Source organism: Salvelinus alpinus, chromosome 26 (assembly GCF_045679555.1).
Source record: "Salvelinus alpinus chromosome 26, SLU_Salpinus.1, whole genome shotgun sequence".
NCBI classification, from domain to species: domain Eukaryota; kingdom Metazoa; phylum Chordata; class Actinopteri; order Salmoniformes; family Salmonidae; genus Salvelinus; species Salvelinus alpinus.
Genome location: NC_092111.1, coordinates 1,268,022 through 1,295,364, shown reverse-complemented (window position 1 = coordinate 1,295,364; position 27,343 = coordinate 1,268,022). Strand labels below are relative to the sequence as shown.

General features: G+C 46.1%; 30 non-coding genes across 30 annotated transcripts; all 30 read left to right on the top strand.

The window, feature by feature from the left end:
• The first annotated feature begins 41 nt into the window (after window positions 1–41).
• Window positions 42–114, top strand: trnaf-gaa (transfer RNA phenylalanine (anticodon GAA)). The gene has a single exon. It is a non-coding gene; the product is annotated as a tRNA-Phe (tRNA).
• A 423-nt stretch (window positions 115–537) lies between these two features.
• Window positions 538–611, top strand: trnai-aau (transfer RNA isoleucine (anticodon AAU)). Its single transcript has one exon. It is a non-coding gene; the product is annotated as a tRNA-Ile (tRNA).
• A 301-nt stretch (window positions 612–912) lies between these two features.
• On the top strand, window positions 913–985 carry trnaf-gaa (transfer RNA phenylalanine (anticodon GAA)). Its single transcript has one exon. It is a non-coding gene; the product is annotated as a tRNA-Phe (tRNA).
• A 1,641-nt stretch (window positions 986–2,626) lies between these two features.
• Window positions 2,627–2,699, top strand: trnaf-gaa (transfer RNA phenylalanine (anticodon GAA)). The gene has a single exon. It is a non-coding gene; the product is annotated as a tRNA-Phe (tRNA).
• A 2,223-nt stretch (window positions 2,700–4,922) lies between these two features.
• On the top strand, window positions 4,923–4,995 carry trnaf-gaa (transfer RNA phenylalanine (anticodon GAA)). The gene has a single exon. It is a non-coding gene; the product is annotated as a tRNA-Phe (tRNA).
• A 6,443-nt stretch (window positions 4,996–11,438) lies between these two features.
• On the top strand, window positions 11,439–11,512 carry trnaf-aaa (transfer RNA phenylalanine (anticodon AAA)). Its single transcript has one exon. It is a non-coding gene; the product is annotated as a tRNA-Phe (tRNA).
• A 2,600-nt stretch (window positions 11,513–14,112) lies between these two features.
• trnai-aau (transfer RNA isoleucine (anticodon AAU)) lies at window positions 14,113–14,186 on the top strand. Its single transcript has one exon. It is a non-coding gene; the product is annotated as a tRNA-Ile (tRNA).
• Window positions 14,187–14,660: 474 nt separating this feature from the next.
• Window positions 14,661–14,734, top strand: trnai-aau (transfer RNA isoleucine (anticodon AAU)). The gene has a single exon. It is a non-coding gene; the product is annotated as a tRNA-Ile (tRNA).
• A 474-nt stretch (window positions 14,735–15,208) lies between these two features.
• trnai-aau (transfer RNA isoleucine (anticodon AAU)) lies at window positions 15,209–15,282 on the top strand. The gene has a single exon. It is a non-coding gene; the product is annotated as a tRNA-Ile (tRNA).
• A 474-nt stretch (window positions 15,283–15,756) lies between these two features.
• Window positions 15,757–15,830, top strand: trnai-aau (transfer RNA isoleucine (anticodon AAU)). The gene has a single exon. It is a non-coding gene; the product is annotated as a tRNA-Ile (tRNA).
• A 474-nt stretch (window positions 15,831–16,304) lies between these two features.
• trnai-aau (transfer RNA isoleucine (anticodon AAU)) lies at window positions 16,305–16,378 on the top strand. Its single transcript has one exon. It is a non-coding gene; the product is annotated as a tRNA-Ile (tRNA).
• Window positions 16,379–16,852: 474 nt separating this feature from the next.
• Window positions 16,853–16,926, top strand: trnai-aau (transfer RNA isoleucine (anticodon AAU)). The gene has a single exon. It is a non-coding gene; the product is annotated as a tRNA-Ile (tRNA).
• Window positions 16,927–17,400: 474 nt separating this feature from the next.
• Window positions 17,401–17,474, top strand: trnai-aau (transfer RNA isoleucine (anticodon AAU)). Its single transcript has one exon. It is a non-coding gene; the product is annotated as a tRNA-Ile (tRNA).
• A 474-nt stretch (window positions 17,475–17,948) lies between these two features.
• trnai-aau (transfer RNA isoleucine (anticodon AAU)) lies at window positions 17,949–18,022 on the top strand. The gene has a single exon. It is a non-coding gene; the product is annotated as a tRNA-Ile (tRNA).
• Window positions 18,023–18,496: 474 nt separating this feature from the next.
• trnai-aau (transfer RNA isoleucine (anticodon AAU)) lies at window positions 18,497–18,570 on the top strand. The gene has a single exon. It is a non-coding gene; the product is annotated as a tRNA-Ile (tRNA).
• A 474-nt stretch (window positions 18,571–19,044) lies between these two features.
• On the top strand, window positions 19,045–19,118 carry trnai-aau (transfer RNA isoleucine (anticodon AAU)). The gene has a single exon. It is a non-coding gene; the product is annotated as a tRNA-Ile (tRNA).
• Window positions 19,119–19,592: 474 nt separating this feature from the next.
• On the top strand, window positions 19,593–19,666 carry trnai-aau (transfer RNA isoleucine (anticodon AAU)). The gene has a single exon. It is a non-coding gene; the product is annotated as a tRNA-Ile (tRNA).
• Window positions 19,667–20,140: 474 nt separating this feature from the next.
• trnai-aau (transfer RNA isoleucine (anticodon AAU)) lies at window positions 20,141–20,214 on the top strand. Its single transcript has one exon. It is a non-coding gene; the product is annotated as a tRNA-Ile (tRNA).
• Window positions 20,215–20,688: 474 nt separating this feature from the next.
• trnai-aau (transfer RNA isoleucine (anticodon AAU)) lies at window positions 20,689–20,762 on the top strand. The gene has a single exon. It is a non-coding gene; the product is annotated as a tRNA-Ile (tRNA).
• A 474-nt stretch (window positions 20,763–21,236) lies between these two features.
• Window positions 21,237–21,310, top strand: trnai-aau (transfer RNA isoleucine (anticodon AAU)). Its single transcript has one exon. It is a non-coding gene; the product is annotated as a tRNA-Ile (tRNA).
• A 474-nt stretch (window positions 21,311–21,784) lies between these two features.
• On the top strand, window positions 21,785–21,858 carry trnai-aau (transfer RNA isoleucine (anticodon AAU)). Its single transcript has one exon. It is a non-coding gene; the product is annotated as a tRNA-Ile (tRNA).
• A 474-nt stretch (window positions 21,859–22,332) lies between these two features.
• trnai-aau (transfer RNA isoleucine (anticodon AAU)) lies at window positions 22,333–22,406 on the top strand. The gene has a single exon. It is a non-coding gene; the product is annotated as a tRNA-Ile (tRNA).
• Window positions 22,407–22,880: 474 nt separating this feature from the next.
• Window positions 22,881–22,954, top strand: trnai-aau (transfer RNA isoleucine (anticodon AAU)). The gene has a single exon. It is a non-coding gene; the product is annotated as a tRNA-Ile (tRNA).
• A 474-nt stretch (window positions 22,955–23,428) lies between these two features.
• Window positions 23,429–23,502, top strand: trnai-aau (transfer RNA isoleucine (anticodon AAU)). The gene has a single exon. It is a non-coding gene; the product is annotated as a tRNA-Ile (tRNA).
• A 474-nt stretch (window positions 23,503–23,976) lies between these two features.
• Window positions 23,977–24,050, top strand: trnai-aau (transfer RNA isoleucine (anticodon AAU)). Its single transcript has one exon. It is a non-coding gene; the product is annotated as a tRNA-Ile (tRNA).
• A 474-nt stretch (window positions 24,051–24,524) lies between these two features.
• trnai-aau (transfer RNA isoleucine (anticodon AAU)) lies at window positions 24,525–24,598 on the top strand. Its single transcript has one exon. It is a non-coding gene; the product is annotated as a tRNA-Ile (tRNA).
• A 1,022-nt stretch (window positions 24,599–25,620) lies between these two features.
• trnai-aau (transfer RNA isoleucine (anticodon AAU)) lies at window positions 25,621–25,694 on the top strand. Its single transcript has one exon. It is a non-coding gene; the product is annotated as a tRNA-Ile (tRNA).
• Window positions 25,695–26,168: 474 nt separating this feature from the next.
• On the top strand, window positions 26,169–26,242 carry trnai-aau (transfer RNA isoleucine (anticodon AAU)). The gene has a single exon. It is a non-coding gene; the product is annotated as a tRNA-Ile (tRNA).
• Window positions 26,243–26,716: 474 nt separating this feature from the next.
• trnai-aau (transfer RNA isoleucine (anticodon AAU)) lies at window positions 26,717–26,790 on the top strand. Its single transcript has one exon. It is a non-coding gene; the product is annotated as a tRNA-Ile (tRNA).
• Window positions 26,791–27,264: 474 nt separating this feature from the next.
• trnai-aau (transfer RNA isoleucine (anticodon AAU)) lies at window positions 27,265–27,338 on the top strand. Its single transcript has one exon. It is a non-coding gene; the product is annotated as a tRNA-Ile (tRNA).
• Window positions 27,339–27,343: the final 5 nt, after the last annotated feature.

Genomic DNA, 27,343 nt, shown 5'->3' with positions numbered 1-27,343 from the left:
GTGTATGGTCAAGTGTGCCACAAAATTAATTTTAGTGACTTGCCGAAATAGCTCAGTTGGGAGAGCGTTAGACTGAAGATCTAAAGGTCCCTGGTTCGATCCTGGGTTTCGGCATTAGTTGTTGTTCTATCTTTATCCTCTGCTTTGGCTTCAAGGAAACTTCCCACAGCTTTGTTTGTGGGCATCAATTGTGTGTTCTACGCTGCTCCTCTGAAAATAAGTCACGTCATTCTTTTTCATCTGACATCATGACAGTAGGTTGTCCTGAGACAAAGCTGCATGAAGTGTGAACTGGAGCGTTCTTGGATCCAGAAAAAAATGTGGTTTTTGGAGAATGTGGGAATCGATCCCACTACCTCTCGCATGCTAAGCACAGACTCTACCATTGGAGCTAATTCCCCAGGCTTTTTGATTTGCCACAAGGAGCAACCAAGAGGGTCCAGTCTTGTCAGGCTATGCTGTTGGTGGACTTGTTCGTTTACGCGCCAGCACTGGCCGAGGCTCTGTGCATCCTAAAAATGTTGCTCCGTTACAAGCGGCCGGTTAGCTCAGTTGGTTAGAGCGTGGTGCTAATAACGCCAAGGTCGTGGGTTCGATCCCCGTACTGGCCATGAGGTACATTTTGAGTTGTTGTTTTTCTTTATCCTCTGCATTGGCTTCAAGGAAACTTCCCACAGCTTTGTTTGTGGGCATCAATTGTGTGTGCTACGCTGCTCCTCTGAAAGTAAGTCATGTCATTCGTTTTCATCTGACATTGTGACATCATGACAGTAGGTTGTCGTTAGACAAAGCTGCATGAAGTGTGAACTGGAGCGTTCTTGGATCCAGAAAAAGTTTCATTTTGAGTTTCAAAATTGTGAGTCACTTGCATGTGTATGGTCAAGTGTGCCACAAAATTAATTTTAGTGACTTGCCGAAATAGCTCAGTTGGGAGAGCGTTAGACTGAAGATCTAAAGGTCCCTGGTTCGATCCCGGGTTTTGGCATTAGTTGTTGTTCTATCTTTATCCTCTGCTTTGGCTTCAAGGAAACTTCCCACAGCTTTGTTTGTGGGCATCAATTGTGTGTTCTACGCTGCTCCTCTGAAAATAAGTCACGTCATTCTTTTTCATCTGACATCATGACAGTAGGTTGTCCTGAGACAAAGCTGCATGAAGTGTGAACTGGAGCGTTCTTGGATCCAGAAAAAAATGTGTTTTTTGGAGAATGTGGGCATCGATCCCACTACCTCTCGCATGCTAAGCAAGCACTCTACCATTTGAGCTAATTCCCCAGCCTTTTTGATTTGCCACAAGGAGCAACCAAGAGGGTCCAGTCTTGTCAGGCTATGCTGTTGGTGGACTTGTTCGTTTACGCGCCAGCACTGGCCGAGGCTCTGTGCATCCTAAAAATATTGCTCTGTTACAAGAGGCCGATTAGCTCAGTTGGTTAGAGCGTGGTGCTAATAACGCCAAGGTCATGGGTTCGATCCCCGTACTGGCCATGAGGTACATTTTGAGTTGTTGTTTTTCTTTATCCTCTGCATTGGCTTCAAGGAAACTTCCCACAGCTTTGTTTGTGGGCATCAATTGTGTGTGCTACGCTGCTCCTCTGAAAATAAGTCATGTCATTCGTTTTCATCTGACATTGTGACATCATGACAGTAGGTTGTCGTTAGACAAAGCTGCATGAAGTGTGAACTGGAGCGTTCTTGGATCCAGAAAAAAATGTGTTTTTTGGAGAATGTGGGCATCGATCCCACTACCTCTCGCATGCTAAGCAAGCACTCTACCATTTGAGCTAATTCCCCAGGCTTTATGATTTGCCACAAGGAGCAACCAAGAGGGTCCAGTCTTGTCAGGCTATGCTGTTGGTGGACTTGTTCGTTTACGCGCCAGCACTGGCCGAGGCTCTGTGTATCCTAAAAATGTTGCTCCATTCCAAGCGGCCGGTTAGCTCAATTGATTAGAGCGTGGTGCTAATAACGCCAAAGTCGTGGGTTCGATCCCCGTACTGGCCATGAGGTAAATTTTAAGTTGTTGTTTTTCTTTATCCTCTGTATTGGCTTCAAGGAAACTTCCCACAGCTTTGTTTGTGTGCATCAATTGTGTGCTACGCTGCTCCTCTGAAAGTAAGTCATGTCATTCGTTTTCATCTGACATTGTGACATCAGTGTTACATGAAAGTTGCTTGTCATTGTTACATGACAGTAGGTTGTCATTAGACAAAGCTGCATGAAGTGTGAACTGGAACGTTCTTGGATCCTCAAAAAAAATTGATTTTTGGAGAATGTGGGCATCGATCCCACTACCTATCACATGCTAAGCAAGCACGCTACCATTTGAGCTAATTCCCCAGCCTTATTTATTTGCCACAGGAAGCAACCAAGAGGGTCCAGTCTTGTCAGGCTATGCTGTTGGTGGACTTGTTCGTTTACTCGCCAGCACTGGCCGAGGCTCTGTGCATCCTAAAAATGTTGCTCTGTTGCAAGTGGCCGGTTAGCTCAATTGGTTAGAGCGTGCTGCTAATAAAGCCAAGGTTGTGGGTTTGATCCCCGTACTGGCCATGAGGTTCATTTTCAGTGTCAAAATTGTGAGTCACTTGCATGTGTATGGTCAAGTGTGCCACATAATTAGTTTTAGTGACTTGCTGAAATATCTCAGTTGGGAGAGCGTTAGACTGAAGATCTAAAGGTCCCTGGTTTGATCCCGGGTTTCGGCATTAGTTGTTGTTCTATCTTTATCCTCTGTTTTGGCTTCAAGGAAACTTCCCTCAGCTTTGTTTGTGGGCATCAATTGTGTATGCTACGCTGCTCCTCTGTAAGGCATGTCATTCTTTTTCATCTGACATTGTGACATCATGACAGTAGGTTGTCGTTAGACAAAGCTGCATGAAGTGTGAACTGGAGCGTTCTTGGATCCACAAAAAAAGTTGATTTTTGGAGAATGTGGGCATCGATCCCACTACCTATCACATGCTAAGGAAGCACGCTACCATTTGAGCTAATTCCCCAGCCTTCTTTATTTGCCACAGGAAGCAACCAAGAGGGTCCAGTCTTGTCAGGCTATGCTGTTGGTGGACTTGTTCGTTTACGCGCCAGCACTGGCCGAGGCTCTGTGCCTCCTAAAAATGTTGCTCCGTTGCAAGCGGCCGGTTAGCTCAGTTGGTTAGAGCGTGGTCTTAATAACGCCAAGGTCGTTGGTTCTATCCCCGTACTGGCCATGAGGAGCATTTTAAGTTGTTGTTTTTCTAAATCCTCTGTATTGGCTTCAAGGAAACTTCCCACAGCTTTGTTTGTGGGCATCAATTGTGTGTGCTACGCTGCTCCTCTGAAAGTAAGTCATCTCATTTGTTTTCATCTGACATTGTGACATCAGTGTTACATGAAAGTTGCTTGTCATTGTTACATGACAGTAGGTTGTCGTTAGACAAAGCTGCATGAAGTGTGAACTGGAGCGTTCTTGGATCCACAAAAAAATGTGTTTTTTGGAGAATGTGGGCATCGATCCCACTACCTCTCGCATGCTAAGCAAGCACTCTACCATTTGAGCTAATTCCCCAGCCTCCATTATTTGCCACAAGGAGCAACCAAGAGGGTCCAGTCTTGTCAGGCTATGCTGTTAGTGGACTTGTTCGTTTACGCGCCAGCACTGGCCGAGGCTCTGTGCATCCTAAAAATTTTGATCAGTCGCAAGTGGCCGGTTAGCTCAGTTGGTTAGTGCGTGGTGCTAATAATGCCAAGGTCGTGGGTTCGATCCCCGTACTGGCCATGAGGTACATTTTAAGTTGTTGTTTTTCTTTATCCTCTGTATTGGCTTCAAGGAAACTTCCCACAGCTTGGTTTGTGTGCATCAATTGTGTGCTACGCTGCTCCTCTGAAAGTAAGTCATGTCATTCGTTTTCATCTGACATTGTGACATCAGTGTTACATGAAAGTTGCTTGTCATTGTTACATGACAGTAGGTTGTCGTTAGACAAAGCTGCATGAAGTGTGAACTGGAGCGTTCTTGGATCCACAAAAAAATGTGTTTTTTGGAGAATGTGGGCATCGATCCCACTACCTCTCGCATGCTAAGCAAGCACTCTACCATTTGAGCTAATTCCCCAGCCTCCATGATTTGCCACAAGGAGCAACCAAGAGGGTCCAGTCTTGTCAGGCTATGCTGTTAGTGGACTTGTTCGTTTACGCGCCAGCACTGGCCGAGGCTCTGTGCATCCTAAAAATGTTGATCAGTCGCAAGCGGCCGGTTAGCTCGGTTGGTTAGTGCGTGGTGCTAATAATGCCAAGGTCGTGGGTTCGATCCCCGTACTGGCCATGAGGTACATTTTAAGTTGTTGTTTTTCTTTATCCTCTGTATTGGCTTCAAGGAAACTTCCCACAGCTTGGTTTGTGTGCATCAATTGTGTGCTACGCTGCTCCTCTGAAAGTAAGTCATGTCATTTGTTTTCATCTGACATTGTGACATCAGTGTTACATGAAAGTTGCTTGTCATTGTTACATGACAGTAGGTTGTCATTAGACAAAGCTGCATGAAGTGTGAACTGGAACGTTCTTGGATCCTCAAAAAAAATAGATTTTTGGAGAATGTGGGCATCGATCCCACTACCTATCACATGCTAAGCAAGCACGCTACCATTTGAGCTAATTCCCCAGCCTTATTTATTTGCCACAGGAAGCAACCAAGAGGGTCCAGTCTTGTCAGGCTATGCTGTTAGTGGACTTGTTCGTTTACTCGCCAGCACTGGCCGAGGCTCTGTGCATCCTAAAAATGTTGCTCTGATGCAAGTGGCCGGTTAGCTCAATTGGTTAGAGCGTGCTGCTAATAACGCCAAGGTTATGGGTTTGATCCCCGTACTGGCCATGAGGTTCATTTTCAGTGTCAAAATTGTGAGTCACTTGCATGTGTATGGTCAAGTGTGCCACATAATTAGTTTTAGTGACTTGCTGAAATATCTCAGTTGGGAGAGCGTAAGACTGAAGATCTAAAGGTCCCTGGTTTGATCCCGGGTTTTGGCATTAGTTGTTGTTCTATCTTTATCCTCTGTTTTGGCTTCAAGGAAACTTCCCTCAGCTTTGTTTGTGGGCATCAATTGTGTATGCTACGCTGCTCCTCTGTAAGGCATGTCATTCTTTTTCATCTGACATTGTGACATCATGACAGTAGGTTGTCGTTAGACAAAGCTGCATGAAGTGTGAACTGGAGCGTTCTTGGATCCACAAAAAAAGTTGATTTTTGGAGAATGTGGGCATCGATCCCACTACCTATCACATGCTAAGGAAGCACGCTACCATTTGAGCTAATTCCCCAGCCTTCTTTATTTGCCACAGGAAGCAACCAAGAGGGTCCAGTCTTGTCAGGCTATGCTGTTGGTGGACTTGTTCGTTTACGCGCCAGCACTGGCCGAGGCTCTGTGCCTCCTAAAAATGTTGCTCCGTTGCAAGCGGCCGGTTAGCTCAGTTGGTTAGAGCGTGGTCTTAATAACGCCAAGGTCGTTGGTTCTATCCCCGTACTGGCCATGAGGCGCATTTTAAGTTGTTGTTTTTCTAAATCCTCTGCATTGGCTTCAAGGAAACTTCCCACAGCTTTGTTTGTGTGCATCAATTGTGTGCTACGCTGCTCCTCTGAAAGTAAGTCATGTCATTCGTTTTCATCTGACATTGTGACATCAGTGTTACATGAAAGTTGCTTGTCATTGTTACATGACAGTAGGTTGTCGTTAGACAAAGCTGCATGAAGTGTGAACTGGAGCGTTCTTGGATCCACAAAAAAAGGTCTTTTTTGGAGAATGTGGGCATCGATCCCACTACCTCTCGCATGCTAAGCAAGCACTCTACCATTTGAGCTAATTCCCCAGCCTCCATGATTTGCCACAAGGAGCAACCAAGAGGGTCCAGTCTTGTCAGGCTATGCTGTTAGTGGACTTGTTCGTTTACGCGCCAGCACTGGCCGAGGCTCTGTGCATCCAAAAAATGTTGCTCAGTTGCAAGCGGCCGGTTAGCTCAGTTGGTTAGTGCGTGGTGCTAATAATGCCAAGGTCGTGGGTTCGATCCCCGTACTGGCCATGAGGTACATATTAACTTGTTGTTTTTCTTTATCCTCTGTATTGGCTTCAAGGAAACTTCCCACAGCTTTGTTTGTGGGCATCAATTGTGTGTGCTACGCTGCTCCTCTGAAAGTAAGTCATGTCATTTGTTTTCATCTGACATTGTGACATCAGTGTTACATGAAAGTTGCTTGTCATTGTTACATGACAGTAGGTTGTCATTAGACAAAGCTGCATGAAGTGTGAACTGGAATGTTCTTGGATCCTCAAAAAAATGTGTTTTTTGGAGAATGTGGGCATCGATCCCACTACCGCTCACATGCTAAGCAAGCACTCTACCATTTGAGCTAATTCCCCATCCTTTATGATTGGCCACAAGGAGCAACCAAGAGGGTCCAGTCTTGTCAGGCTATGCTGTTGGTGGACTTGTTCGTTTACGCGCCAGCACTGGCCGAGGCTCTGTGCATCCTAAAGATTTTGCTCTTTTGCAAGCGGCCGGTTAGCTCAATTGGTTAGAGCGTGCTGCTAATAACGCCAAGGTTATGGGTTTGATCCCCGTACTGGCCATGAGGTTCATTTTGAGTTGTTCTTTTTCTTTATCCTCTGCATTGGCTTCAAGGAAACTTCCCACAGCTTTGTTTGTGGGCATCAATTGTGTGTGCTACGCTGCTCCTCTGAAAGTAAGTCATGTAATTCGTTTTCATCTGACATTGTGACATCAGTGTTACATGAAAGTTGCTTGTCATTGTTACATGACAGTAGGTTGTCGTTAGACAAAGCTGCATGAAGTGTGAACTGGAGCGTTCTTGGATCCAGAAAAAAATTTTTGGGGGAGAATTTGGGCATCGATCCCACTACCTCTCGCATGGTAAGCAAGCACTCTACCATTTGAGCTAATTCCCAAGCCTTTTTGATTTGCAATAAGGAGCAACCAAGAGGGTCCTGTCTTGTCAGGCTATGCTGTTGGTGGACTTGTTCGTTTACGCCCCAGCACTGGCCGAGGCTCTGTGCATACAAAAAATGTTGGTCAGTTGGAAGCGCCTGGTTAGCTCAGTTGGTTAGAGTGTGTGCTAATAATGCCAAGGTCATGGGTTCGTTCCCCGTACTGGCAATGAGGTAAATTTTGAGTTGTTGTTTTTCTTTATCCTCTGCAATGGCTTCAAGGAAACTTCCCATAGCTTTGTTTGTGGGCATCAATTGTGTGTGCTACGCTGCTCCTCTGAAAGTAAGTCATGTCATTCGTTTTCATCTGACATTGTGACAACAGTGTTACATGAAAGTTGCTTGTCATTGTTACATGACAGTAGGTTGTCGTTAGACAAAGCTGCATGAAGTGTGAACTGGAGCGTTCTTGGATCCACAAAAAAATGTGTTTAATTGGAGAATGTGGGCATCGATCCCACTACCTCTCGCATGCTAAGAAAGCACTCTACTATTTGAGCTAATTCACCAGCCTTTATGGTTTGCCACTAGGAGCAACCAAGAGGGTCCAGTCTTGTCAGGCTATGCTGTTGGTGGACTTGTTCGTTTACGCGCCAGCACTGGCCGAGGCTCTGTGCCTCCTAAAAATGTTGCTCCTTTGCAAGCGGCCGGTTAGCTCAGTTGGTTAGAGCGTGGTGCTAATAACGCCAAGGTCGTAGGTTTGATCCCCGTACTGGCCATGAGGTACATTTTGAGTTGTTGTTTTTCTTTATCCTCTGCATTGGCTTCAAGGAAACTTCCCACAGCTTTGTTTGTGGGCATCAATTGTGTGTGCTACGCTGCTCCTCTGAAAGTAAGTCATGTCATTCGTTTTCATCTGACATTGTGACATCAGTGTTACATGAAAGTTGCTTGTCATTGTTACATGACAGTAGGTTGTCGTTAGACAAAGCTGCATGAAGTGTGAACTGGAGCGTTCTTGGATCCAGAAAAAAATGTGTTTTTTGGAGAATGTGGGCATCGATCCCACTACCTCTCGCATGCTAAGCAAGCACTCTACCATTTGAGCTAATTCCCCAGCCTTTTTGATTTGCCACAAGGAGCAACCAAGAGGGTCCAGTCTTGTCAGGCTATGCTGTTGGTGGACTTGTTCGTTTACGCCCCAGCACTGGCCGAGGTTCTGTGCATACAAAAAATTTTGGTCAGTTGGAAGCGACTGGTTAGCTCAGTTGGTTAGAGCGTGTGCTAATAACGCCAAGGTCGTGGGTTCGATTCCCGTTCTGGCCATGAGGTACATTATAAGTTGTTGTTTTTCTAAATCCTCTGCATTGGCTTCAAGGAAACTTCCCTCAGCTTTGTTTGTGGGCATCAATTGTGTGTGCTACGCTGCTCCTCTGAAAGTAAGTCATGTCATTCGTTTTCATCTGACATTGTGACATCAGTGTTACATGAAAGTTGCTTGTCATTGTTACATGACAGTAGGTTGTCGTTAGACAAAGCTGCATGAAGTGTGAACTGGAGCGTTCTTGGATCCAGAAAAAAAGGTGTTTTTTGGAGAATGTGGGCATCGATCCCAATACCTCTCGCATGCTAAGCAAGCACTCTACCATTTGAGCTAATTCCCCAGCCTCCATGATTTGCCACAAGGAGCAACCAAGAGGGTCCAGTCTTGTCAGGCTATGCTGTTAGTGGACTTGTTCGTTTACGCGCCAGCACTGGCCGAGGCTCTGTGCATCCTAACAATTTTGCTCAGTCGCAAGCGGCCGGTTAGCTCAGTTGGTTAGTGCTTGGTGCTAATAATGCCAAGGTCGTGGGTTCGATCCCCGTACTGGCCATGAGGTACATTTTAAGTTGTTGTTTTTCTTTATCCTCTGTATTGGCTTCAAGGAAACTTCCCACAGCTTTGTTTGTGTGCATCAATTGTGTGCTACGCTGCTCCTCTGAAAGTAAGTCATGTCATTCGTTTTCATCTGACATTGTGACATCAGTGTTACATGAAAGTTGCTTGTCATTGTTACATGACAGTAGGTTGTCATTAGACAAAGCTGCATGAAGTGTGAACTGGAGCGTTCTTGGATCCACAAAAAAATTTTGGGGGGAGAATGTGGGCATCGATCCCAATACCTCTCGCATGCTAAGCAAGCACTCTACCATTTGAGCTAATTCCCCAGGCTTTTTGATTTGCCACAAGGAGCAACCAAGAGGGTCCAGTCTTGTCAGGCTATGCTGTTGGTGGACTTGTTCGTTTACGCGCCAGCACTGGCCGAGGCTCTGTGCATCCTAAAAATTTTGCTCCGTTACAAGCGGCCGATTAGCTCAGTTGGTTAGAGTGTGTTGCTAATAACGCCAAGGTCGTGGGTTCGATCCCCGTACTGGCCATGAGGTACATTTTGAGTTGTTGTTTTTCTTTATCCTCTGCATTGGCTTCAAGGAAACTTCCCACAGCTTTGTTTGTGGGCATCAATTGTGTGTGCTACGCTGCTCCTCTGAAAATAAGTCATGTCATTCGTTTTCATCTGACATTGTGACATCAGTGTTACATGAAAGTTGCTTGTCATTGTTACATGACAGTAGGTTGTCGTTAGACAAAGCTGCATGAAGTGTGAACTGGAGCGTTCTTGGATCCACAAAAAAATGTGTTTTTTGGAGAATGTGGGCATCGATCCCACTACCTCTCGCATGCTAAGCAAGCACTCTACCATTTGAGCTAATTCCCCAGCCTTTTGGTTTGCCACAAGGAGCAACCAAGAGGATCCAGTCTTGTCAGGCTATGCTGTTATTGGACTTGTTCGTTTACGCGCCAGCACTGGCCGAGGCTCTGTGCATCCTAAAATTTTTTTTACGTTACAAGTGGCCGATTAGCTCAGTTGGTTAGAGCGTGGTGCTAATAACGCCAAGGTCGTGGGTTCGATCCCCGTACTGGCCATGAGGTACATTTTGAGTTGTTGTTTTTCTTTATCCTCTGCATTGGCTTCAAGGAAACTTCCCACAGCTTTGTTTGTGGGCATCAATTGTGTGTGCTACGCTGCTCCTCTGAAAGTAAGTCATGTCATTCGTTTTCATCTGACATTGTGACATCAGTGTTACATGAAAGTTGCTTGTCATTGTTACATGACAGTAGGTTGTCGTTAGACAAAGCTGCATGAAGTGTGAACTGGAGCGTTCTTGGATCCAGAAAAAATGTGTTTTTTGGAGAATGTGGGCATCGATCGCACTACCTCTCGCATGCAAAGCAAGCACTCTACCATTTGAGCTAATTCCCCAGGCTTTTTGATTTGCCACAAGGAGCAACCAAGAGGGTCCAGTCTTGTCAGGCTATGCTGTTGGTGGACTTGTTCGTTTACGCGCCAGCACTGGCCGAGGCTCTGTGCATCCTAAAAATGTTGCTCCGTTACAAGCGGCCGATTAGCTCAGTTGGTTAGAGTGTGGTGCTAATAACGCCAAGGTCGTGGGTTCGATCCCCGTACTGGCCATGAGGTACATTTTGAGTTGTTGTTTTTCTTTATCCTCTGCATTGGCTTCAAGGAAACTTCCCACAGCTTTGTTTGTGGGCATCAATTGTGTGTGCTACGCTGCTCCTCTGAAAGTAAGTCATGTCATTCGTTTTCATCTGACATTGTGACATCAGTGTTACATGAAAGTTGCTTGTCATTGTTACATGACAGTAGGTTGTCGTTAGACAAAGCTGCATGAAGTGTGAACTGGAGCGTTCTTGGATCCAGAAAAAAATGTGTTTTTTGGAGAATGTGGGCATCGATCCCACTACCTCTCGCATGCTAAGCAAGCAATCTACCATTTGAGCTAATTCCCCAGCCTTTTTGATTTGCCACAAGGAGCAACCAAGAGGGTCCAGTCTTGTCAGGCTATGCTGTTGGTGGACTTGTTCGTTTACGCGCCAGCACTGGCCGAGGCTCTGTGCATCCTAAAAATGTTGCTCCGTTACAAGCGGCCGGTTAGCTCAGTTGGTTAGAGCGTGGTGCTAATAACGCCAAGGTTGTGGGTTCGATCCCTGTACTGGCCATGAGGTACATTTTGAGTTGTTGTTTTTCTTTATCCTCTGCATTGGCTTCAAGGAAACTTCCCACAGCTTTGTTTGTGGGCATCAATTGTGTGTGCTACGCTGCTCCTCTGAAAGTAAGTCATGTCATTCGTTTTCATCTGACATTGTGACATCAGTGTTACATGAAAGTTGCTTGTCATTGTTACATGACAGTAGGTTGTCGTTAGACAAAGCTGCATGAAGTGTGAACTGGAGCGTTCTTGGATCCAGAAAAAAAATTGTTTTTTGGAGAATGTGGGCATCGATCCCACTACCTCTCGCATGCTAAGCAAGCACTCTACCATTTGAGCTAATTCCCCACCCTTTTGGTTTGCCACAAGGAGCAACCAAGAGGATCCAGTCTTGTCAGGCTATGCTGTTATTGGACTTGTTCGTTTACGCGCCAGCACTGGCCGAGGCTCTGTGCATCCTAAAAATGTTGCTCTGTTACAAGCGGCCGATTAGCTCAGTTGGTAAGAGCGTGGTGCTAAAAATGCCAAGGTCGTTGGTTCGATCCCCGTACTGGCCATGAGGTACATTTTGAGTTGTTGTTTTTCTTTATCCTCTGCATTGGCTTCAAGGAAACTTCCCACAGCTTTGTTTGTGGGCATCAATTGTGTGTGCTACGCTGCTCCTCTGAAAGTAAGTCATGTCATTCGTTTTCATCTGACATTGTGACATCAGTGTTACATGAAAGTTGCTTGTCATTGTTACATGACAGTAGGTTGTCGTTAGACAAAGCTGCATGAAGTGTGAACTGGAGCGTTCTTGGATCCAGAAAAAATTGTGTTTTTTGGAGAATGTGGGCATTGATCCCACTACCTCTCGCATGCAAAGCAAGCACTCTACCATTTGAGCTAATTCCCCAGGCTATTTGATTTGCCACAAGGAGCAACCAAGAGGGTCCAGTCTTGTCAGGCTATGCTGTTGGTGGACTTGTTCGTTTACGCGCCAGCACTGGCCGAGGCTCTGTGCACCCTAAAAATTTTGCTCCGTTACAAGCGGCCGATTAGCTCAGTTGGTTAGAGCGTGTTGCTAATAACGCCAAGGTCGTGGGTTCGATCCCCGTACTGGCCATGAGGTACATTTTGAGTTGTTGTTTTTCTTTATCCTCTGCATTGGCTTCAAGGAAACTTCCCACAGCTTTGTTTGTGGGCATCAATTGTGTGTGCTACGCTGCTCCTCTGAAAATAAGTAATGTCATTCGTTTTCATCTGACATTGTGACATCATGACTGTAGGTTGTCGTTAGACAAAGCTGCATCAAGTGAGAACTGGAGCGTTCTTGGATCCAGAAAAAAATGTGTTTTTTGGAGAATGTGGGCATCGATCCCACTACCTCTCGCATGCTAAGCAAGCACTCTACCATTTGAGCTAATTCCCCAGCCTTTTTGATTTGCCACAAGGAGCAACCAAGAGGGTCCAGTCTTGTCAGGCTATGCTGTTGGTGGACTTGTTCGTTTACGCGCCAGCACTGGCCGAGGCTCTGTGCATCCTAAAAATGTTGCTCCGTTACAAGCGGCCGGTTAGCTCAGTTGGTTAGAGCGTGTTGCTAATAACGCCAAGGTTGTGGGTTCGATCCCCGTACTGGCAATGAGGTACATTTTGAGTTGTTGTCTTTCTTTATCCTCTGCATTGGCTTCAAGGAAACTTCCCACAGCTTTGTTTGTGGGATTCAATTGTGTGTGCTACGCTGCTCCTCTGAAAATAAGTCATGTCATTCGTTTTCATCTGACATTGTGACATCATGACAGTAGGTTGTCGTTAGACAAAGCTGCATGAAGTGTGAACTGGAGCGTTCTTGGATCCAGAAAAAAAATAGTTTTTTGGAGAATGTGTTCATCGATCCCACTACCTCTCGCATGCAAAGCAAGCACTCTACCATTTGAGCTAATTCCCCTGGCTTTTTGATTTGCCACAAGGAGCAACCAAGAGGGTCCAGTCTTGTCAGGCTATGCTGTTGGTGGACTTGTTCGTTTACGCGCCAGCACTGGCCGAGGCTCTGTGCATCCTAAAAATGTTGCTCCGTTACAAGCGGCCGATTAGCTCAGTTGGTTAGAGCGTGGTGCTAATAATGCCAAGGTCGTGGGTTCGATCTCCGTACTGGCCATGAGGTACATTTTGAGTTGTTGTTTTTCTTTATCCTCTGCATTGGCTTCAAGGAAACTTTCCACAGCTTTGTTTGTGGGCATCAATTGTGTGTGCTACGCTGCTCCTCTGAAAGTAAGTCATGTCATTCGTTTTCATCTGACATTGTGACATCAGTGTTACATGAAAGTTGCTTGTCATTGTTACATGACAGTAGGTTGTCGTTAGACAAAGCTGCATGAAGTGTGAACTGGAGCGTTCTTGGATCCACAAAAAAATGTGTTTTTTGGAGAATGTGGGCATCGATCCCACTACCTCTCGCATGCTAAGCAAGCACTCTACCATTTGAGCTAATTCCCCAGCCTTTTGGTTTGCCACAAGGAGCAACCAAGAGGATCCAGTCTTGTCAGGCTATGCTGTTATTGGACTTGTTCGTTTACGCGCCAGCACTGGCCGAGGCTCTGTGCATCCTAAAAATGTTGCTCCGTTACAAGCGGCCGATTAGCTCAGTTGGTTAGAGCGTGGTGCTAATAACGCCAAGGTCGTGGGTTCGATCCCCGTACTGGCCATGAGGTACATTTTGAGTTGTTGTTTTTCTTTATCCTCTGCATTGGCTTCAAGGAAACTCCCACAGCTTTGTTTGTGGGCATCAATTGTGTGTGCTACGCTGCTCCTCTGAAAGTAAGTCATGTCATTCGTTTTCATCTGACATTGTGACATCAGTGTTACATGAAAGTTGCTTGTCATTGTTACATGACAGTAGGTTGTCGTTAGACAAAGCTGCATGAAGTGTGAACTGGAGCGTTCTTGGATCCAGAAAAAAATGTGTTTTTTGGAGAATGTGGGCATCGATCCCACTACCTCTCGCATGCTAAGCAAGCACTCTACCATTTGAGCTAATTCCCCAGGCTTTATGATTTGCCACAAGGAGCAACCAAGAGGGTCCAGTCTTGTCAGGCTATGCTGTTGGTGGACTTGTTCGTTTACGCGCCAGCACTGGCCGAGGCTCTGTGCATCCTAAAAATGTTGCTCCGTTACAAGCGGCCGGTTAGCTCAGTTGGTTAGAGCGTGGTGCTAATAACGCCAAGGTCGTGGGTTCGATCCCCGTACTGGCCATGAGGTACATTTTGAGTTGTTGTTTTTCTTTATCCTCTGCATTGGCTTCAAGGAAACTTCCCACAGCTTTGTTTGTGGGCATCAATTGTGTGTGCTACGCTGCTCCTCTGAAAATAAGTCATGTCATTCGTTTTCATCTGACATTGTGACATCAGTGTTACATGAAAGTTGCTTGTCATTGTTACATGACAGTAGGTTGTCGTTAGACAAAGCTGCATGAAGTGTGAACTGGAGCGTTCTTGGATCCAGAAAAAAATGTGGTTTTTGGAGAATGTGGGCATCGATCCCACTACCTCTCGCATGCTAAGCAAGCACTCTACCATTTGAGCTAATTCCCCAGGCTTTATGATTTGCCACAAGGAGCAACCAAGAGGGTCCAGTCTTGTCAGGCTATGCTGTTGGTGGACTTGTTCGTTTACACGCCAGCACTGGCCGAGGCTCTGTGCATCCTAAAAATGTTGTTCTGTTACAAGCGGCCGGTTAGCTCAGTTGGTTAGAGCGTGGTGCTAATAACGCCAAGGTCGTGGGTTCGATCCCCGTACTGGCCATGAGGTACATTTTGAGTTGTTGTTTTTCTTTATCCTCTGCATTGGCTTCAAGGAAACTTCCCACAGCTTTGTTTGTGGGCATCAATTGTTTGTGCTACGCTGCTCCTCTGAAAATAAGTCATGTCATTCGTTTTCATCTGACATTGTGACATCAGTGTTACATGAAAGTTGCTTGTCATTGTTACATGACAGTAGGTTGTCGTTAGACAAAGCTGCATGAAGTGTGAACTGGAGCGTTCTTGGATCCAGAAAAAAATGTGGTTTTTGGAGAATGTGGGCATCGATCCCACTACCTCTCGCATGCTAAGCAAGCACTCTACCATTTGAGCTAATTCCCCAGGCTTTATGATTTGCCACAAGGAGCAACCAAGAGGGTCCAGTCTTGTCAGGCTATGCTGTTGGTGGACTTGTTCGTTTACACGCCAGCACTGGCCGAGGCTCTGTGCATCCTAAAAATGTTCCTCCGTTACAAGCGGCCGGTTAGCTCAGTTGGTTAGAGCGTGGTGCTAATAACGCCAAGGTCGTGGGTTCGATCCCCGTACTGGCCATGAGGTACATTTTGAGTTGTTGTTTTTCTTTATCCTCTGCATTGGCTTCAAGGAAACTTCCCACAGCTTTGTTTGTGGGCATCAATTGTGTGTGCTACGCTGCTCCTCTGAAAATAAGTCATGTCATTCGTTTTCATCTGACATTGTGACATCAGTGTTACATGAAAGTTGCTTGTCATTGTTACATGACAGTAGGTTGTCGTTAGACAAAGCTGCATGAAGTGTGAACTGGAGCGTTCTTGGATCCAGAAAAAAATGTGGTTTTTGGAGAATGTGGGCATCGATCCCACTACCTCTCGCATGCTAAGCAAGCACTCTACCATTTGAGCTAATTCCCCAGGCTTTATGATTTGCCACAAGGAGCAACCAAGAGGGTCCAGTCTTGTCAGGCTATGCTGTTGGTGGACTTGTTCGTTTACACGCCAGCACTGGCCGAGGCTCTGTGCATCCTAAAAATGTTCCTCCGTTACAAGCGGCCGGTTAGCTCAGTTGGTTAGAGCGTGGTGCTAATAACGCCAAGGTCGTGGGTTCGATCCCCGTACTGGCCATGAGGTACATTTTGAGTTGTTGTTTTTCTTTATCCTCTGCATTGGCTTCAAGGAAACTTCCCACAGCTTTGTTTGTGGGCATCAATTGTGTGTGCTACGCTGCTCCTCTGAAAATAAGTCATGTCATTCGTTTTCATCTGACATTGTGACATCAGTGTTACATGAAAGTTGCTTGTCATTGTTACATGACAGTAGGTTGTCGTTAGACAAAGCTGCATGAAGTGTGAACTGGAGCGTTCTTGGATCCAGAAAAAAATGTGGTTTTTGGAGAATGTGGGCATCGATCCCACTACCTCTCGCATGCTAAGCAAGCACTCTACCATTTGAGCTAATTCCCCAGGCTTTATGATTTGCCACAAGGAGCAACCAAGAGGGTCCAGTCTTGTCAGGCTATGCTGTTGGTGGACTTGTTCGTTTACACGCCAGCACTGGCCGAGGCTCTGTGCATCCTAAAAATGTTCCTCCGTTACAAGCGGCCGGTTAGCTCAGTTGGTTAGAGCGTGGTGCTAATAACGCCAAGGTCGTGGGTTCGATCCCCGTACTGGCCATGAGGTACATTTTGAGTTGTTGTTTTTCTTTATCCTCTGCATTGGCTTCAAGGAAACTTCCCACAGCTTTGTTTGTGGGCATCAATTGTGTGTGCTACGCTGCTCCTCTGAAAATAAGTCATGTCATTCGTTTTCATCTGACATTGTGACATCAGTGTTACATGAAAGTTGCTTGTCATTGTTACATGACAGTAGGTTGTCGTTAGACAAAGCTGCATGAAGTGTGAACTGGAGCGTTCTTGGATCCAGAAAAAAATGTGGTTTTTGGAGAATGTGGGCATCGATCCCACTACCTCTCGCATGCTAAGCAAGCACTCTACCATTTGAGCTAATTCCCCAGGCTTTATGATTTGCCACAAGGAGCAACCAAGAGGGTCCAGTCTTGTCAGGCTATGCTGTTGGTGGACTTGTTCGTTTACACGCCAGCACTGGCCGAGGCTCTGTGCATCCTAAAAATGTTCCTCCGTTACAAGCGGCCGGTTAGCTCAGTTGGTTAGAGCGTGGTGCTAATAACGCCAAGGTCGTGGGTTCGATCCCCGTACTGGCCATGAGGTACATTTTGAGTTGTTGTTTTTCTTTATCCTCTGCATTGGCTTCAAGGAAACTTCCCACAGCTTTGTTTGTGGGCATCAATTGTGTGTGCTACGCTGCTCCTCTGAAAATAAGTCATGTCATTCGTTTTCATCTGACATTGTGACATCAGTGTTACATGAAAGTTGCTTGTCATTGTTACATGACAGTAGGTTGTCGTTAGACAAAGCTGCATGAAGTGTGAACTGGAGCGTTCTTGGATCCAGAAAAAAATGTGGTTTTTGGAGAATGTGGGCATCGATCCCACTACCTCTCGCATGCTAAGCAAGCACTCTACCATTTGAGCTAATTCCCCAGGCTTTATGATTTGCCACAAGGAGCAACCAAGAGGGTCCAGTCTTGTCAGGCTATGCTGTTGGTGGACTTGTTCGTTTACACGCCAGCACTGGCCGAGGCTCTGTGCATCCTAAAAATGTTCCTCCGTTACAAGCGGCCGGTTAGCTCAGTTGGTTAGAGCGTGGTGCTAATAACGCCAAGGTCGTGGGTTCGATCCCCGTACTGGCCATGAGGTACATTTTGAGTTGTTGTTTTTCTTTATCCTCTGCATTGGCTTCAAGGAAACTTCCCACAGCTTTGTTTGTGGGCATCAATTGTGTGTGCTACGCTGCTCCTCTGAAAATAAGTCATGTCATTCGTTTTCATCTGACATTGTGACATCAGTGTTACATGAAAGTTGCTTGTCATTGTTACATGACAGTAGGTTGTCGTTAGACAAAGCTGCATGAAGTGTGAACTGGAGCGTTCTTGGATCCAGAAAAAAATGTGGTTTTTGGAGAATGTGGGCATCGATCCCACTACCTCTCGCATGCTAAGCAAGCACTCTACCATTTGAGCTAATTCCCCAGGCTTTATGATTTGCCACAAGGAGCAACCAAGAGGGTCCAGTCTTGTCAGGCTATGCTGTTGGTGGACTTGTTCGTTTACACGCCAGCACTGGCCGAGGCTCTGTGCATCCTAAAAATGTTCCTCCGTTACAAGCGGCCGGTTAGCTCAGTTGGTTAGAGCGTGGTGCTAATAACGCCAAGGTCGTGGGTTCGATCCCCGTACTGGCCATGAGGTACATTTTGAGTTGTTGTTTTTCTTTATCCTCTGCATTGGCTTCAAGGAAACTTCCCACAGCTTTGTTTGTGGGCATCAATTGTGTGTGCTACGCTGCTCCTCTGAAAATAAGTCATGTCATTCGTTTTCATCTGACATTGTGACATCAGTGTTACATGAAAGTTGCTTGTCATTGTTACATGACAGTAGGTTGTCGTTAGACAAAGCTGCATGAAGTGTGAACTGGAGCGTTCTTGGATCCAGAAAAAAATGTGGTTTTTGGAGAATGTGGGCATCGATCCCACTACCTCTCGCATGCTAAGCAAGCACTCTACCATTTGAGCTAATTCCCCAGGCTTTATGATTTGCCACAAGGAGCAACCAAGAGGGTCCAGTCTTGTCAGGCTATGCTGTTGGTGGACTTGTTCGTTTACACGCCAGCACTGGCCGAGGCTCTGTGCATCCTAAAAATGTTCCTCCGTTACAAGCGGCCGGTTAGCTCAGTTGGTTAGAGCGTGGTGCTAATAACGCCAAGGTCGTGGGTTCGATCCCCGTACTGGCCATGAGGTACATTTTGAGTTGTTGTTTTTCTTTATCCTCTGCATTGGCTTCAAGGAAACTTCCCACAGCTTTGTTTGTGGGCATCAATTGTGTGTGCTACGCTGCTCCTCTGAAAATAAGTCATGTCATTCGTTTTCATCTGACATTGTGACATCAGTGTTACATGAAAGTTGCTTGTCATTGTTACATGACAGTAGGTTGTCGTTAGACAAAGCTGCATGAAGTGTGAACTGGAGCGTTCTTGGATCCAGAAAAAAATGTGGTTTTTGGAGAATGTGGGCATCGATCCCACTACCTCTCGCATGCTAAGCAAGCACTCTACCATTTGAGCTAATTCCCCAGGCTTTATGATTTGCCACAAGGAGCAACCAAGAGGGTCCAGTCTTGTCAGGCTATGCTGTTGGTGGACTTGTTCGTTTACACGCCAGCACTGGCCGAGGCTCTGTGCATCCTAAAAATGTTCCTCCGTTACAAGCGGCCGGTTAGCTCAGTTGGTTAGAGCGTGGTGCTAATAACGCCAAGGTCGTGGGTTCGATCCCCGTACTGGCCATGAGGTACATTTTGAGTTGTTGTTTTTCTTTATCCTCTGCATTGGCTTCAAGGAAACTTCCCACAGCTTTGTTTGTGGGCATCAATTGTGTGTGCTACGCTGCTCCTCTGAAAATAAGTCATGTCATTCGTTTTCATCTGACATTGTGACATCAGTGTTACATGAAAGTTGCTTGTCATTGTTACATGACAGTAGGTTGTCGTTAGACAAAGCTGCATGAAGTGTGAACTGGAGCGTTCTTGGATCCAGAAAAAAATGTGTTTTTTGGAGAATGTGGGCATCGATCCCACTACCTCTCGCATGCTAAGCAAGCACTCTACCATTTGAGCTAATTCCCCAGGCTTTATGATTTGCCACAAGGAGCAACCAAGAGGGTCCAGTCTTGTCAGGCTATGCTGTTGGTGGACTTGTTCGTTTACACGCCAGCACTGGCCGAGGCTCTGTGCATCCTAAAAATGTTCCTCCGTTACAAGCGGCCGGTTAGCTCAGTTGGTTAGAGCGTGGTGCTAATAACGCCAAGGTCGTGGGTTCGATCCCCGTACTGGCCATGAGGTACATTTTGAGTTGTTGTTTTTCTTTATCCTCTGCATTGGCTTCAAGGAAACTTCCCACAGCTTTGTTTGTGGGCATCAATTGTGTGTGCTACGCTGCTCCTCTGAAAATAAGTCATGTCATTCGTTTTCATCTGACATTGTGACATCAGTGTTACATGAAAGTTGCTTGTCATTGTTACATGACAGTAGGTTGTCGTTAGACAAAGCTGCATGAAGTGTGAACTGGAGCGTTCTTGGATCCAGAAAAAAATGTGGTTTTTGGAGAATGTGGGCATCGATCCCACTACCTCTCGCATGCTAAGCAAGCACTCTACCATTTGAGCTAATTCCCCAGGCTTTATGATTTGCCACAAGGAGCAACCAAGAGGGTCCAGTCTTGTCAGGCTATGCTGTTGGTGGACTTGTTCGTTTACACGCCAGCACTGGCCGAGGCTCTGTGCATCCTAAAAATGTTCCTCCGTTACAAGCGGCCGGTTAGCTCAGTTGGTTAGAGCGTGGTGCTAATAACGCCAAGGTCGTGGGTTCGATCCCCGTACTGGCCATGAGGTACATTTTGAGTTGTTGTTTTTCTTTATCCTCTGCATTGGCTTCAAGGAAACTTCCCACAGCTTTGTTTGTGGGCATCAATTGTGTGTGCTACGCTGCTCCTCTGAAAATAAGTCATGTCATTCGTTTTCATCTGACATTGTGACATCAGTGTTACATGAAAGTTGCTTGTCATTGTTACATGACAGTAGGTTGTCGTTAGACAAAGCTGCATGAAGTGTGAACTGGAGCGTTCTTGGATCCAGAAAAAAATGTGTTTTTTGGAGAATGTGGGCATCGATCCCACTACCTCTCGCATGCTAAGCAAGCACTCTACCATTTGAGCTAATTCCCCAGGCTTTATGATTTGCCACAAGGAGCAACCAAGAGGGTCCAGTCTTGTCAGGCTATGCTGTTGGTGGACTTGTTCGTTTACACGCCAGCACTGGCCGAGGCTCTGTGCATCCTAAAAATGTTCCTCCGTTACAAGCGGCCGGTTAGCTCAGTTGGTTAGAGCGTGGTGCTAATAACGCCAAGGTCGTGGGTTCGATCCCCGTACTGGCCATGAGGTACATTTTGAGTTGTTGTTTTTCTTTATCCTCTGCATTGGCTTCAAGGAAACTTCCCACAGCTTTGTTTGTGGGCATCAATTGTGTGTGCTACGCTGCTCCTCTGAAAATAAGTCATGTCATTCGTTTTCATCTGACATTGTGACATCAGTGTTACATGAAAGTTGCTTGTCATTGTTACATGACAGTAGGTTGTCGTTAGACAAAGCTGCATGAAGTGTGAACTGGAGCGTTCTTGGATCCAGAAAAAAATGTGGTTTTTGGAGAATGTGGGCATCGATCCCACTACCTCTCGCATGCTAAGCAAGCACTCTACCATTTGAGCTAATTCCCCAGGCTTTATGATTTGCCACAAGGAGCAACCAAGAGGGTCCAGTCTTGTCAGGCTATGCTGTTGGTGGACTTGTTCGTTTACACGCCAGCACTGGCCGAGGCTCTGTGCATCCTAAAAATGTTCCTCCGTTACAAGCGGCCGGTTAGCTCAGTTGGTTAGAGCGTGGTGCTAATAACGCCAAGGTCGTGGGTTCGATCCCCGTACTGGCCATGAGGTACATTTTGAGTTGTTGTTTTTCTTTATCCTCTGCATTGGCTTCAAGGAAACTTCCCACAGCTTTGTTTGTGGGCATCAATTGTGTGTGCTACGCTGCTCCTCTGAAAATAAGTCATGTCATTCGTTTTCATCTGACATTGTGACATCAGTGTTACATGAAAGTTGCTTGTCATTGTTACATGACAGTAGGTTGTCGTTAGACAAAGCTGCATGAAGTGTGAACTGGAGCGTTCTTGGATCCAGAAAAAAATGTGGTTTTTGGAGAATGTGGGCATCGATCCCACTACCTCTCGCATGCTAAGCAAGCACTCTACCATTTGAGCTAATTCCCCAGGCTTTATGATTTGCCACAAGGAGCAACCAAGAGGGTCCAGTCTTGTCAGGCTATGCTGTTGGTGGACTTGTTCGTTTACACGCCAGCACTGGCCGAGGCTCTGTGCATCCTAAAAATGTTCCTCCGTTACAAGCGGCCGGTTAGCTCAGTTGGTTAGAGCGTGGTGCTAATAACGCCAAGGTCGTGGGTTCGATCCCCGTACTGGCCATGAGGTACATTTTGAGTTGTTGTTTTTCTTTATCCTCTGCATTGGCTTCAAGGAAACTTCCCACAGCTTTGTTTGTGGGCATCAATTGTGTGTGCTACGCTGCTCCTCTGAAAATAAGTCATGTCATTCGTTTTCATCTGACATTGTGACATCAGTGTTACATGAAAGTTGCTTGTCATTGTTACATGACAGTAGGTTGTCGTTAGACAAAGCTGCATGAAGTGTGAACTGGAGCGTTCTTGGATCCAGAAAAAAATGTGGTTTTTGGAGAATGTGGGCATCGATCCCACTACCTCTCGCATGCTAAGCAAGCACTCTACCATTTGAGCTAATTCCCCAGGCTTTATGATTTGCCACAAGGAGCAACCAAGAGGGTCCAGTCTTGTCAGGCTATGCTGTTGGTGGACTTGTTCGTTTACACGCCAGCACTGGCCGAGGCTCTGTGCATCCTAAAAATGTTCCTCCGTTACAAGCGGCCGGTTAGCTCAGTTGGTTAGAGCGTGGTGCTAATAACGCCAAGGTCGTGGGTTCGATCCCCGTACTGGCCATGAGGTACATTTTGAGTTGTTGTTTTTCTTTATCCTCTGCATTGGCTTCAAGGAAACTTCCCACAGCTTTGTTTGTGGGCATCAATTGTGTGTGCTACGCTGCTCCTCTGAAAATAAGTCATGTCATTCGTTTTCATCTGACATTGTGACATCAGTGTTACATGAAAGTTGCTTGTCATTGTTACATGACAGTAGGTTGTCGTTAGACAAAGCTGCATGAAGTGTGAACTGGAGCGTTCTTGGATCCAGAAAAAAATGTGGTTTTTGGAGAATGTGGGCATCGATCCCACTACCTCTCGCATGCTAAGCAAGCACTCTACCATTTGAGCTAATTCCCCAGGCTTTATGATTTGCCACAAGGAGCAACCAAGAGGGTCCAGTCTTGTCAGGCTATGCTGTTGGTGGACTTGTTCGTTTACACGCCAGCACTGGCCGAGGCTCTGTGCATCCTAAAAATGTTCCTCCGTTACAAGCGGCCGGTTAGCTCAGTTGGTTAGAGCGTGGTGCTAATAACGCCAAGGTCGTGGGTTCGATCCCCGTACTGGCCATGAGGTACATTTTGAGTTGTTGTTTTTCTTTATCCTCTGCATTGGCTTCAAGGAAACTTCCCACAGCTTTGTTTGTGGGCATCAATTGTGTGTGCTACGCTGCTCCTCTGAAAATAAGTCATGTCATTCGTTTTCATCTGACATTGTGACATCAGTGTTACATGAAAGTTGCTTGTCATTGTTACATGACAGTAGGTTGTCGTTAGACAAAGCTGCATGAAGTGTGAACTGGAGCGTTCTTGGATCCAGAAAAAAATGTGGTTTTTGGAGAATGTGGGCATCGATCCCACTACCTCTCGCATGCTAAGCAAGCACTCTACCATTTGAGCTAATTCCCCAGGCTTTATGATTTGCCACAAGGAGCAACCAAGAGGGTCCAGTCTTGTCAGGCTATGCTGTTGGTGGACTTGTTCGTTTACACGCCAGCACTGGCCGAGGCTCTGTGCATCCTAAAAATGTTCCTCCGTTACAAGCGGCCGGTTAGCTCAGTTGGTTAGAGCGTGGTGCTAATAACGCCAAGGTCGTGGGTTCGATCCCCGTACTGGCCATGAGGTACATTTTGAGTTGTTGTTTTTCTTTATCCTCTGCATTGGCTTCAAGGAAACTTCCCACAGCTTTGTTTGTGGGCATCAATTGTGTGTGCTACGCTGCTCCTCTGAAAATAAGTCATGTCATTCGTTTTCATCTGACATTGTGACATCAGTGTTACATGAAAGTTGCTTGTCATTGTTACATGACAGTAGGTTGTCGTTAGACAAAGCTGCATGAAGTGTGAACTGGAGCGTTCTTGGATCCAGAAAAAAATGTGGTTTTTGGAGAATGTGGGCATCGATCCCACTACCTCTCGCATGCTAAGCAAGCACTCTACCATTTGAGCTAATTCCCCAGGCTTTATGATTTGCCACAAGGAGCAACCAAGAGGGTCCAGTCTTGTCAGGCTATGCTGTTGGTGGACTTGTTCGTTTACACGCCAGCACTGGCCGAGGCTCTGTGCATCCTAAAAATGTTCCTCCGTTACAAGCGGCCGGTTAGCTCAGTTGGTTAGAGCGTGGTGCTAATAACGCCAAGGTCGTGGGTTCGATCCCCGTACTGGCCATGAGGTACATTTTGAGTTGTTGTTTTTCTTTATCCTCTGCATTGGCTTCAAGGAAACTTCCCACAGCTTTGTTTGTGGGCATCAATTGTGTGTGCTACGCTGCTCCTCTGAAAATAAGTCATGTCATTCGTTTTCATCTGACATTGTGACATCAGTGTTACATGAAAGTTGCTTGTCATTGTTACATGACAGTAGGTTGTCGTTAGACAAAGCTGCATGAAGTGTGAACTGGAGCGTTCTTGGATCCAGAAAAAAATGTGGTTTTTGGAGAATGTGGGCATCGATCCCACTACCTCTCGCATGCTAAGCAAGCACTCTACCATTTGAGCTAATTCCCCAGGCTTTATGATTTGCCACAAGGAGCAACCAAGAGGGTCCAGTCTTGTCAGGCTATGCTGTTGGTGGACTTGTTCGTTTACACGCCAGCACTGGCCGAGGCTCTGTGCATCCTAAAAATGTTCCTCCGTTACAAGCGGCCGGTTAGCTCAGTTGGTTAGAGCGTGGTGCTAATAACGCCAAGGTCGTGGGTTCGATCCCCGTACTGGCCATGAGGTACATTTTGAGTTGTTGTTTTTCTTTATCCTCTGCATTGGCTTCAAGGAAACTTCCCACAGCTTTGTTTGTGGGCATCAATTGTGTGTGCTACGCTGCTCCTCTGAAAATAAGTCATGTCATTCGTTTTCATCTGACATTGTGACATCAGTGTTACATGAAAGTTGCTTGTCATTGTTACATGACAGTAGGTTGTCGTTAGACAAAGCTGCATGAAGTGTGAACTGGAGCGTTCTTGGATCCAGAAAAAAATGTGGTTTTTGGAGAATGTGGGCATCGATCCCACTACCTCTCGCATGCTAAGCAAGCACTCTACCATTTGAGCTAATTCCCCAGGCTTTATGATTTGCCACAAGGAGCAACCAAGAGGGTCCAGTCTTGTCAGGCTATGCTGTTGGTGGACTTGTTCGTTTACACGCCAGCACTGGCCGAGGCTCTGTGCATCCTAAAAATGTTGTTCTGTTACAAGCGGCCGGTTAGCTCAGTTGGTTAGAGCGTGGTGCTAATAACGCAAAGGTCGTGGGTTCGATCCCCGTACTGGCCATGAGGTACATTTTGAGTTGTTGTTTTTCTTTATCCTCTGCATTGGCTTCAAGGAAACTTCCCACAGCTTTGTTTGTGGGCATCAATTGTTTGTGCTACGCTGCTCCTCTGAAAATAAGTCATGTCATTCGTTTTCATCTGACATTGTGACATCAGTGTTACATGAAAGTTGCTTGTCATTGTTACATGACAGTAGGTTGTCGTTAGACAAAGCTGCATGAAGTGTGAACTGGAGCGTTCTTGGATCCAGAAAAAAATGTGGTTTTTGGAGAATGTGGGCATCGATCCCACTACCTCTCGCATGCTAAGCAAGCACTCTACCATTTGAGCTAATTCCCCAGGCTTTATGATTTGCCACAAGGAGCAACCAAGAGGGTCCAGTCTTGTCAGGCTATGCTGTTGGTGGACTTGTTCGTTTACACGCCAGCACTGGCCGAGGCTCTGTGCATCCTAAAAATGTTCCTCCGTTACAAGCGGCCGGTTAGCTCAGTTGGTTAGAGCGTGGTGCTAATAACGCCAAGGTCGTGGGTTCGATCCCCGTACTGGCCATGAGGTACATTTTGAGTTGTTGTTTTTCTTTATCCTCTGCATTGGCTTCAAGGAAACTTCCCACAGCTTTGTTTGTGGGCATCAATTGTGTGTGCTACGCTGCTCCTCTGAAAATAAGTCATGTCATTCGTTTTCATCTGACATTGTGACATCAGTGTTACATGAAAGTTGCTTGTCATTGTTACATGACAGTAGGTTGTCGTTAGACAAAGCTGCATGAAGTGTGAACTGGAGCGTTCTTGGATCCAGAAAAAAATGTGGTTTTTGGAGAATGTGGGCATCGATCCCACTACCTCTCGCATGCTAAGCAAGCACTCTACCATTTGAGCTAATTCCCCAGGCTTTATGATTTGCCACAAGGAGCAACCAAGAGGGTCCAGTCTTGTCAGGCTATGCTGTTGGTGGACTTGTTCGTTTACACGCCAGCACTGGCCGAGGCTCTGTGCATCCTAAAAATGTTCCTCCGTTACAAGCGGCCGGTTAGCTCAGTTGGTTAGAGCGTGGTGCTAATAACGCCAAGGTCGTGGGTTCGATCCCCGTACTGGCCATGAGGTACATTTTGAGTTGTTGTTTTTCTTTATCCTCTGCATTGGCTTCAAGGAAACTTCCCACAGCTTTGTTTGTGGGCATCAATTGTGTGTGCTACGCTGCTCCTCTGAAAATAAGTCATGTCATTCGTTTTCATCTGACATTGTGACATCAGTGTTACATGAAAGTTGCTTGTCATTGTTACATGACAGTAGGTTGTCGTTAGACAAAGCTGCATGAAGTGTGAACTGGAGCGTTCTTGGATCCAGAAAAAAATGTGTTTTTTGGAGAATGTGGGCATCGATCCCACTACCTCTCGCATGCTAAGCAAGCACTCTACCATTTGAGCTAATTCCCCAGGCTTTATGATTTGCCACAAGGAGCAACCAAGAGGGTCCAGTCTTGTCAGGCTATGCTGTTGGTGGACTTGTTCGTTTACACGCCAGCACTGGCCGAGGCTCTGTGCATCCTAAAAATGTTCCTCCGTTACAAGCGGCCGGTTAGCTCAGTTGGTTAGAGCGTGGTGCTAATAACGCCAAGGTCGTGGGTTCGATCCCCGTACTGGCCATGAGGTACATTTTGAGTTGTTGTTTTTCTTTATCCTCTGCATTGGCTTCAAGGAAACTTCCCACAGCTTTGTTTGTGGGCATCAATTGTGTGTGCTACGCTGCTCCTCTGAAAATAAGTCATGTCATTCGTTTTCATCTGACATTGTGACATCAGTGTTACATGAAAGTTGCTTGTCATTGTTACATGACAGTAGGTTGTCGTTAGACAAAGCTGCATGAAGTGTGAACTGGAGCGTTCTTGGATCCAGAAAAAAATGTGTTTTTTGGAGAATGTGGGCATCGATCCCACTACCTCTCGCATGCTAAGCAAGCACTCTACCATTTGAGCTAATTCCCCAGGCTTTATGATTTGCCACAAGGAGCAACCAAGAGGGTCCAGTCTTGTCAGGCTATGCTGTTGGTGGACTTGTTCGTTTACACGCCAGCACTGGCCGAGGCTCTGTGCATCCTAAAAATGTTCCTCCGTTACAAGCGGCCGGTTAGCTCAGTTGGTTAGAGCGTGGTGCTAATAACGCCAAGGTCGTGGGTTCGATCCCCGTACTGGCCATGAGG